At 34.0% G+C, this 10,207-nt stretch overlaps 1 protein-coding gene across 1 annotated transcript in view; it reads left to right on the top strand.

The window, feature by feature from the left end:
* LOC130896182 (G-protein coupled receptor dmsr-1-like) overlaps nucleotides 1-10,207 on the top strand; it is a 156,856-nt gene that overhangs the window by 87,954 nt on the left and 58,695 nt on the right. The gene's annotated exons all lie outside the window — the stretch shown is intronic.

The raw sequence follows: 10,207 nt of genomic DNA, 5'->3' as shown, positions 1-10,207 counted from the left end.
TACTAATAATTAATTAAGGATGCTTGGTTTCTGTTCTACCGAATGGAGTATTTCAATATTATTATTCAAAGACATTTGGAATGAAGCAAATCAAATGTAATCACATTCATGAAATTCGTCAGGCAACTTTTTCTTGTTTGTTGGCAGATTTCTGGTTTACTTCCATATTTCTTTAGGAGATACTGTGAGATTTGTCTCCTAAAATGCAGATTGTCTGCATCGTATCCGTAAGAGGGAACTGAGTAGTATTGGCAAAGCATAAATCAATCATCCAGCGCAATATTGATGTATACCACTTTTTCCGTCTCATAGCGATTAGGTAATTGGACATGTTATTATGGAATAGATCCACATCTCTCATATATTACGTGTTACTTATTTTTATTGCATGCGATTGAATATGATAATATCAGCGGCAAAGACAAAATCAATGGTTACTTCCAAGACACCGATCAGATGTAAGCTTGTGGTGGATAACAAAATAATACACCAGGAAATGAAATTTAAATATCTGGGAATCGAAATATCTGGACATGGGGACGTGGAGACGGAAGTAAGAAACCAAGCTACAAGAGCCTCAAGAGCAGCAGCATACCTAAATGACATAATCTGGCGAATTAAATACATTCGAACTGAAGCAAAAGCCCGCATTTACAAGACCGCAATCAGACCTATATTATCCTATACAGCAGAGACCCGACCTGAGACCTCTAAAACGAAACGGATATTGGAGACTACAGAAATGTAAATAGTTCGAAGAATAGCAGGAAGAACACTACTGGATAGAGAAAGGAGTGAAAATATAAGACGAATATGCGGGATAGATAATATCAATGACTGGGTACTGGATAGAAAGATAAAATGGAATGAGCACATTGACCGCATGACGGAAGAACGAATTGTGAAAATATCAAGGAACAAATCACCAGCAGGACAAAGAAGCATTGGAAGACCTAGGAAAAGATGGAGTGACAACCTCCCAGGTGACTGAGCAGAGACAATGACGTGAAGAAAAACAGGCAATGATGCCTATACACAGCAGGAAGAAGAAGAAGATTAAGCCACTTCTATTCTCGTTTTGTCTTTAACTCAACACCATAATCATATGACAAAACGTTTAAATCAATGTTATCATTTTACACCTATGATACCATTGTCCTCATCTGCGGCATTATCATATTTCCTTTTTTTATTATTTTTCAATTAAATAATTCACATTCCATATTTCTGTTCTCCGAAAACTTTTCTTAGTAAAATCATAAATTAACTTCGCTGGAGTAAAACTGTTATCGAAATGTAATGAAAACGTAAACCAGGATGTTATTAGTGGAAAATATCAGCAAATTTCAGGACAACGCCCTTTCTTGGTTTTTTCGAACTTAATAAATTCATTCATTCACAGTCGGTATTTTCGCCATAATGTTCAAGGGGAGATATATATATGCCTTCTATAAGATACTATCCATGTTCAAACTTTCGTCTTCATCTAGCAGTTCAGCAATTGAAAGTGGTTCAGAATGGTAATCAGAGCTGTAAATAGATCGATAGATGACCAAGAGCTCAGCGAATATTATTCACGTATATCTTATTAAAATCAAATTAGATGGGTATTTAGACAGGTATTTCCAATAACACCTAATAAATATTTGAATATTAATATATGAACAAATTCATATCGCAAAAGCTACCCACTAATAATAGTTAGAAGACATTATTTATTTTTATATTTACATTGATAATTCATCTAGAAACACGTGTACAAATTCGCAAGTCGTGCGGGAGTGACATCTGCAAGTGACACTACGAAATGGATTCATTTTTAGCCTGGGGTCATTAACGACCCCTTGGAGTATTAATGGGTTCGTCAACAATGTTAAACCAGCAATGATTTATGAAAATTGAGCATTTATGTATTAATATTAATAGTACAACTATCAGAATTTATTATGAACATCAGCTACGAAATTAGTATGAATGGGAGCGGCTGATAAGCAATATTTGATGATTTTTTTATATTTATTTCACTGTTATGCAAATCAATAATTCCAATTTCTTCAAATTTTCTATAATAAAATGTCAGATTCACTAATCTCGAAATTTATAGCATTATTTATTTATACTTAGCAAAATCCTTCTCGACTAGTAAGCTAGTAACTATTTTCTTGTAAATAATTCATTGGAGTAGTATATATACACTACAATTTCTGAACCGAAGAACAAAGTACGTCTAATTTGACTTTGCTAGAGAGATAAGCAAACAAAATACGATAGTGGAGATAGTAGAATCGTATAATGTACACTCCAAGGAGAAATGTTACCAAGTCCAGTATTTTCAATACAAAATCCTAAGAATAAGATAGATAAATATATTTATTTTTCCAATAATTTATCATAAATTTGAATTTAATAATTATAAGTTGCGATGTATCAATCTAACCTTCCTTCTTTTTTGAATCATATGGATGACGAAACGTAGAAGCTCGAAACATAAGTTGAAATTTTGTAGCGGAGAATGCTTCCAGGTGTGTAAAGCAACTAACGTTTTTCGTCATGTCAAGTTGTAACTATTCAGAAGAAAGAAGCCTACCAAAATGGTTCTTACCTAACTCTTTGGAAACCCGATGTCAGTTCATCATTGTCTTGAGCTTAAGCCGATCATAGTTTCCGAAAAGTCCTTGAGTAAACTCACAGGATTTAAAAAAAAATATTTTATACTCACATACTCACTTTTGCATATTTGTCATGCCAAGCATGATTTAGATTTCGTTTTCGTCGCGTACCCTTTCAATATGATAAAGTACCTTGATGTTGTGCAGTGAACCCTCACAAAGCTTTTACGGGTATACTTGAATGGATAAATTCAGATCCCATTCCTTTCGGAGTATTAACTTGTTTGGGTTTCAAAATGAGCGTTAAACATATATTTGGATACAATTGGGCCTGTATTCAAATATTTTATCATCTCTATCGCAGTCAAATAAAATTATGCAAATACGTTTTCTTTGAAAGCAGTATGAATTTTGAATAAATATATTCTAGTGACCTAAACTTTGAATAACACAAACACAGGAAAGTGGAATAATATTAGAAACAGCTCGATAGGAAACGTTTTGGAAATCTTCTATATAATAGCTTCGATCCCATCACCTAAACAACTCGATATAAATCATTTGGTAAGTAGGAATGAAGTCCTGTTCATTTCCTCATTATTTACCGACTGAACAAAAATTCCAAGAGAATGAAACCTTGGAATGATTCCACTAATTTTTCAAATTAGTTATAAGGCGGTGAAAACTGTCAATCAATCTTTAACTGCTGATGTGGTATTCATTTAGAATCTATGACAACTTAGAAAAAACCTAACCTAACTTGAAGTTTGATAGTTTAAGCCCCTCATTAGTAGATGAAGAAGACCCTGCCTATTTCCAAATTTTTCGGGGTATAGATAATTTCTTCAGCCGTAGATCACAAGGTAATTCAAGACATCATTACGTATTTGTTCGAATTATTTGCATTGCAGGTACACTTTTTCAATTGCAATTTGTCATCCTTTATCGCAATTAAAAAATATTTCACATATATGAAATTCGTTTTATAATTGTTAACAACATTTGTAAAAAATAGACCAGAAAAAAATGTCGAACTATACTGAGTAAAAATGTTTAATTTATCGACACGAAGAAAAGTGATTTCATATCTATGAAACTTTTCATTCTGGTTACACAACATATACATTACAAATAAAATTTTTTTCTAAAACTAAAAATGTATATTTTGCTCCAAGATATTTTGTTTTGACTAGTAATTCAACAGTAATGGTATTTCAAACTGCCGTGGTCGGAGTTTTTCTAGGACACACACTTTGTTATTGTTTATGAATCCAAGTTTAAGTAAACAACGTGCAACTTTTGAAATTTTGTTCTCTACCTCGTGAAAATATTGCTGTGAATGTTTTAAGATTGAAAACTCAAGTGCTGGAATTGTTTGAAACGAACCCTTACCTCTCTGAATCAGCGATTATAATGAAAAAAAAAACTTAATTTTGTGTACACAATTTTATATTAAATAACCGTTTTTCAGGAAACTAGTCCTTCTACCATGACAATACACCTTCACACAAATCTATCTCCGTTCGAATTTTTTTTAGCTTAAAATGGTATGGTTACGCTGTCCCTAGCATCTTTCTCACCTGACCTGGCCTCTTGTGACTTTTCCTTATTTTCAAGAAAGAAAAGAATCAATGTACCGGTGAGACAAGTTTGTCAATTGTAATGGAGAGAATTTTGAAATTAATTTGGTAAAATTTGATAAAAATATATTTTTCCAACAATTCCAGTTATTTTTGTTTCCAGTTTATGCGATTTGGTTTGTGAATATACGAGGGCGGGTTAAGGGAAGAGAGACTTACTGACAACACTGATCAGTTTCCGCAATGTTTCTGATGTCGTTGGTCACAATTTCACATGAACTCAACAAGTAGATTAGTTTCATAATCATTATGGAATGAAAATAATTTTAAGTGTTAATTGAATATTTTTTACGTGTAAAAACAAAAATACAGTTGAAACAATTGACTTTATCCAAAGAATGTGATTACCAGAAAACAAAAACCGATTTTGGGATCAATTAGGACATGAACACAATGTTTTGTTCTCGTTTTTGCTCTTTTAGAAAAGAAGTATCTTATATTACACTGATTTGGTGACACTTTTTTGGTTGCCAAGCTTGAGAATAAACGACCGAATTGATAGAACAAAATGGTTACCTTGCATCACTACAATACGCCAGCTCCTTCGTTTGCTATTGTTACAGAAAAATTAGCCAAAGTGCATTACATTCCTCATCCACCCTATTCTCTCAATCTGCATCCTCTCGATTACTTTCTGTTCCTAAACTGAATAATGGATAGTAAAGAGCAATTTCAGATGAATTAAGCGGTTTCAACAAAGACTAACCCCTATATAGTGAAAGTGTCGAAATATTTTGTTTTACAGTGAACTAGCTATTTCACTTTTCGTAAAAACAGCAGTCATATGGGTGATTCCATTATAACTGTGATATTCAATGTCCTGTATTGTTTTTTTGTACTAGTCATTAATTAATAATCAATTAATAAAAATTTTGTGTTAATTGAATAATTCTTAAGATATTTAAACATTATTTTTATACAATATAACTTGCCACTTAAAGAAAACTTATACTACATCACTTGAATGTCAGTACCGTGTCATGTCCATTCCTAGAATTTACCGATAAATTATTAATTTTTTTTGTCGTAACAAATGATTTAAACTAATTACCTTATAAATTCTAATGTTTATGATCAAACTGAGGAAAATTGATGCACTTGTTGTTTAATATCTTAAGTTACCATGTCAGTACCGTGGATAAATGAGTCAGTACCGTGGAACTCAAAATCCGACATTTGTGTCTTGCTCGTGATACTTTGAAGTTGTAGTAAATTCCTCTTAGAGTTTTATTTTTACAGTAAAATAGATGAATAATATGCATAAAAAAGTTAGAAAAGTTAAATTTTAAAATCTTGAAATTTTGAATACAAAAAATCACAGTTAGAACGGAATCACCCATATATCAGTTTCGCCAGTATCTATATATGTCTATCTATATCTGTGTGGAGTATGGTCCCAGAAGTACCTGACCTGACCTAGAGATAACGGTAGTTGCTTGGAAAGTAGCACTATATTATATATATTCCAAGTTTGAAGACGCCACGTTATTTATTATTTGTTCGGCAACCATCAATAGTGAACTTTTTCAATGAATTTGTGAATATAAAAAAAAAGATCATAGTTATTTGAAAGGCGTTAGCCCATCCAATATTAAACTAGATTCTACTCTTTTAATACAGCTCCTTCGTTATCAATACTAAAATATTAGGTAGCAGAGTTTTAGCGAGGCCGTATGACCTACAAAGACCAGCATCACAGTGGTCGACCTCCAGAAATCCACAAAGCAGTACTGGATGGTCATCGACTGAAAGTGCGCGAGCTAGCATACATTGTAGGCATTTTAAAAAGTGCAGTACATCGCATATTAAATGAAAATTTGGACATGATAGAGCTGTGCGCAAAATTTGTTTCGTGTTTGCACATAGATGAATCGTGGGTCCATACCTTCAAATCCGAACCGACTCCAATAAAGGCATTAACTATCTTGAAGCGGAAACGGCCGCATTTGGCTAAGAAAAAATAGTTGTTTCATCAGAATAATGCACCAGCTGACACATCCGTTTTGCAATGACCAAAATTAATCAATTAAAATTTGAATTGCTACCTCATGCACCCTATTCACCAGATTTAATCCTCTCGGATGAATTTCTGCTCCTAGGCTTGAGCAAATGGCTTTGTGGTCATAGATTTTTCAACAATGAAGACATGATGTCAGCAGTTAATAACTATTTTGAGGAGCTTAACGATTCTAAGTATGAAAAAAGTATGGAATTTATTGAACATCGTTGATAAAGGTGTAAAAAGCTAAAAGGATATTACGTTAAAGAACAGATTTTTGTGTTTTCTTTGTTGGGCCAGGTACTTCTGGGACCATCCTCGTAATCTCGTAATCATTTCATGAGTCCATACCATTATCGTGCAGGAAAAAAAAGCAACCAATAAAATTATTTTTGATATATAGAGTTTCCAAGCAATTTTTTTCATTCTTCCAATAATATCTGCAAAATACTTAATTCATAATTCTGCTGATCCATTTATTCACCGACCTTTTCAACAAATTCATTATTATATGTTTAGTTTTTAAAAAAGTAACTTATTCTGAATAAAAATCGCCCAAATAGAAGAAAAAAATTCCATAACTCAACAAAATATTTAATGTGGAAGTTTTTTTTACCTGTGATGACCAAACTATATAGAAACGACAGGATTCTAACTGCGTTGAAAGCACGAATGGAAAAAGAGATAATTTAAAAATGTTTAATTAGCACTCCAGTATTTTGAATAGCTTCACATTAACAACAGGTTTAAAATAAATGCGAATCTTAGTGAAAGCAGAGAAATGATAATGAGCTAAATGGGTACCTAAATATCAAGTTTATTTTAAATTCCAAAAGGACTTGAAGTAGTTGGAAATGTTTTGCAGATTCGCTTCTTTTCATACGAGGTTTTTATTTTGTCAACAGAGAGCCTTTTCCAAACTCACTCGCTATTGTTTTGAATAACGGTTTTATAAACTTTATGTACGAGGACTCTTAATTTCTAGAATTTTCGTTCAATCTAAGCTTTTTGACTCTTCTCATATTTGTCCGGAGTTTCGCTCTTTTATCAATTCACTGTTCACTTTTATTATTGTCAATTCGCCTGTAACACTTGTTTGAGCAGTAGATGTAGTTCGGTATAGAACATGCCTACAGCGAGAATGATTTTGGTCCCTATTCTAAGCAAATAGAAAATTATTCATTATTTGAATATTGGTTTCGTGATCAACTTTATCCATGTCTCCCCTAATTCAAATTCGTGTCGCAATTCGCTAACGAAAGCGAAATTACCTATTAATCGAACCACAATCGATTAATAGTGGGAAAGTGGGCGGCCAACGATCGTTAAACCTTCTATTAGATCGATTGAACCCAATAGGGCACTTGGGTTTGAACCTTTTGACTTCACTAGGTAAAATTTGAGACTTATCCAAGTGTTTCAACCACGCCCGTGTGAGTGCTAGGCACTCACAGCTGACAGAGAGTAGAGATGGCGCCTTAGATGACCGTGTCTGGCTAAAAGTCCAGTCACTAGTCGAGTTCCGCGCCTTTTCAAGTGGAGTTGTTGTTTGGTAAGGGAGGAAGAAGCCCCATTTATGTTTGCCTTAGATTGTCTCATGTCAGATGTCTCTATATATCTCCACAAAGTCTGCCTTGCAAAGAGACCGTTTAGAGACGTATTAACAACACAACATCTCGAGAGCGACTCCGCTTCGTCGTTGCCCTTGATGCTCGAGTGACCGAGTACCCAAATAAACTGGATCTTACAGCTGTTACCAACCAGTTCTTGTATGACTTTATATGGCTGCTCAGCTGTCTGATTGAGATTACTGTGATTCAATGGCGTCCATTGAGTGCGTCCACATTCCATCACGCGAATAATTCGGCTGAACGACGGTAGTATGTTTAACAGGCGAGTAAAATTCTGTCATTTTGGAGTGTCCTCTGCAAAAGTCTGCTCCCATCAAGTCAGTAATCTTGGAGACATCTGTGTACCGGGTTATTAATTATAGAGGGCCTAGAATCACCAGTCCACTGCTGTCTATCAGTTATGTGTGCCTCCTTGTCCATATTATTGACAGTCTTGGGCGCCATTTGGTGACTGCCAGTCAAAATAATTGGAGGCTGCGATGAATTGAAGATATGTAGTGTCAAGGTTTCAAATTATATCGTTAGATGCAAAAGTGGAAGACCAAGTATGACTTCAAGGTCCCTAGTTGGGGCCGTACACATGGACCCTGTGATACTTGTTTTTGCTTTCTGCGTACAGCCTACCACATATGTAGGGGACCATTGATATGTATATCCAGTGGAGGACCTTAGATGAAAAAACCCATCAACAATCGAAGGTCCTTCTTTATGTGCTAGGGACATTACTCGAAGCAAATATATAAGGACTTTATTGATTTAGAGAATAGATATACATTCGAAAGCAAAAAATAAGCAGTTGATTAAAATTATTAGGTGCTATAAGTGATATAATATAATGTGATAGATCAGCTTTGTAAAGGTTTACAATTCATCGGTTATTAACTTTTTAATGTGTATTCAACCTCATAGAACAGATTTGGGCATTAGTGAAGGATAAATTGAGAATTGAGAGAAACGGACCTTTACAAACACTCTAGGAATACAAAATATACCGGAGACAGTAGAAACATTAAGGATAGTAGATTAAAATTACGATATAACTCTCACGGGTCGAATACAACTCCTACATCGCATTTCAGTGAATTAATTATATAACAAGGTAATCATAAGTGAATTTCACGCTACTCTTAGTGCAGATTTTTGTACACGTTGTCAAAATTATTAATAATGGTATAAGTTTGTAGGATTAATCCCGACGAGTACATTGTTTTGTGTTTAACCGACGATTTCATTTTATAAATAGATGTTAAAAATGTTACAGCCACCAACCAAGAGATAATTTTAAATTTTTCTGTATATTATGGGTTTTCCTAAATGCTCGTTTCAGCCAAAATAATTTCAGTTTTCTGAAACTTCCGGTTATATCGGAAGTAAACCCAAACTTCGTTATTTTAAACGGAATGCTATGGTTTTCATTAAATTTGTAGAATCTATGCGAAATTTCCATATAACTTTATATGAGGCATCGAAGGCCTAAAGTCTATTTTCTAATTATTTCACATTTTTCAAATTTTTCTTGAACTCGGTGCCGAATTTCACTATCTAAAAACTTCAAAAACTTAATTTTTTCAAATGACAACGCCCATTTTTCTCTTTACCATTGGATTCCACACTTTAAATTAAGGGGAATCGTTAGTAAATTCATATATCTTAAATTAACGGTATTTGTAGAAACTTGAAAAAACTGAAATCTTCATGGTTTTTAATTGTCGGTTGTCGGAAGCGACCAAAAAATAAGCTAACATCTCAACAAACAAACCAACGATGGAAACAGCTTGACGTTTAAGCGTTGCAAAAGTGTTCATCATGTCCCGTTTAGAATTTATTAATGAAGATTATTTCAATTTGCTGGTAATATACGATACTTTCCGTTTGCGATATCCGGATAGACCACGACCCACCCCTGATTCACTTACGCGGCTCATTCATAATTGTAAAGCCCACGGTGAGTTTGATGCACCGTGCAGCAGATTGAAACCTGTCGTAGACAATGAAGCCAATGAAATTACAGTCTTGGGATACTTGTATCATGTAAGTTCATTAACCAGTGCGGAAAGAGATTTGAGAATATCACAGGATTCTTAAAAACACAAGTTGAAATGGAATATTTAACCGGCGTAACTCCCATTATTGGAGTGATACTAATCGTCACATGTTGCGTGGAAGACAGTTTCAAGGGTACTGGAATTTCAATGTTTTTGCTGCGATAAAAAATGACAGTATGTTGATGGTACATTCTTATGACGAAAATTTGAATGGTAATCTTACTATTTAAAGCTGAGGGTGGATTTTACTTCAAATTTTTGTTTATTTCAGGTAACAGACATC

This window comes from Diorhabda carinulata, chromosome 7 (assembly GCF_026250575.1).
Source record: "Diorhabda carinulata isolate Delta chromosome 7, icDioCari1.1, whole genome shotgun sequence".
Classification (NCBI taxonomy): Eukaryota; Metazoa; Arthropoda; class Insecta; order Coleoptera; family Chrysomelidae; genus Diorhabda; species Diorhabda carinulata.
This window is presented reverse-complemented; position numbering and strand designations above follow the sequence as displayed.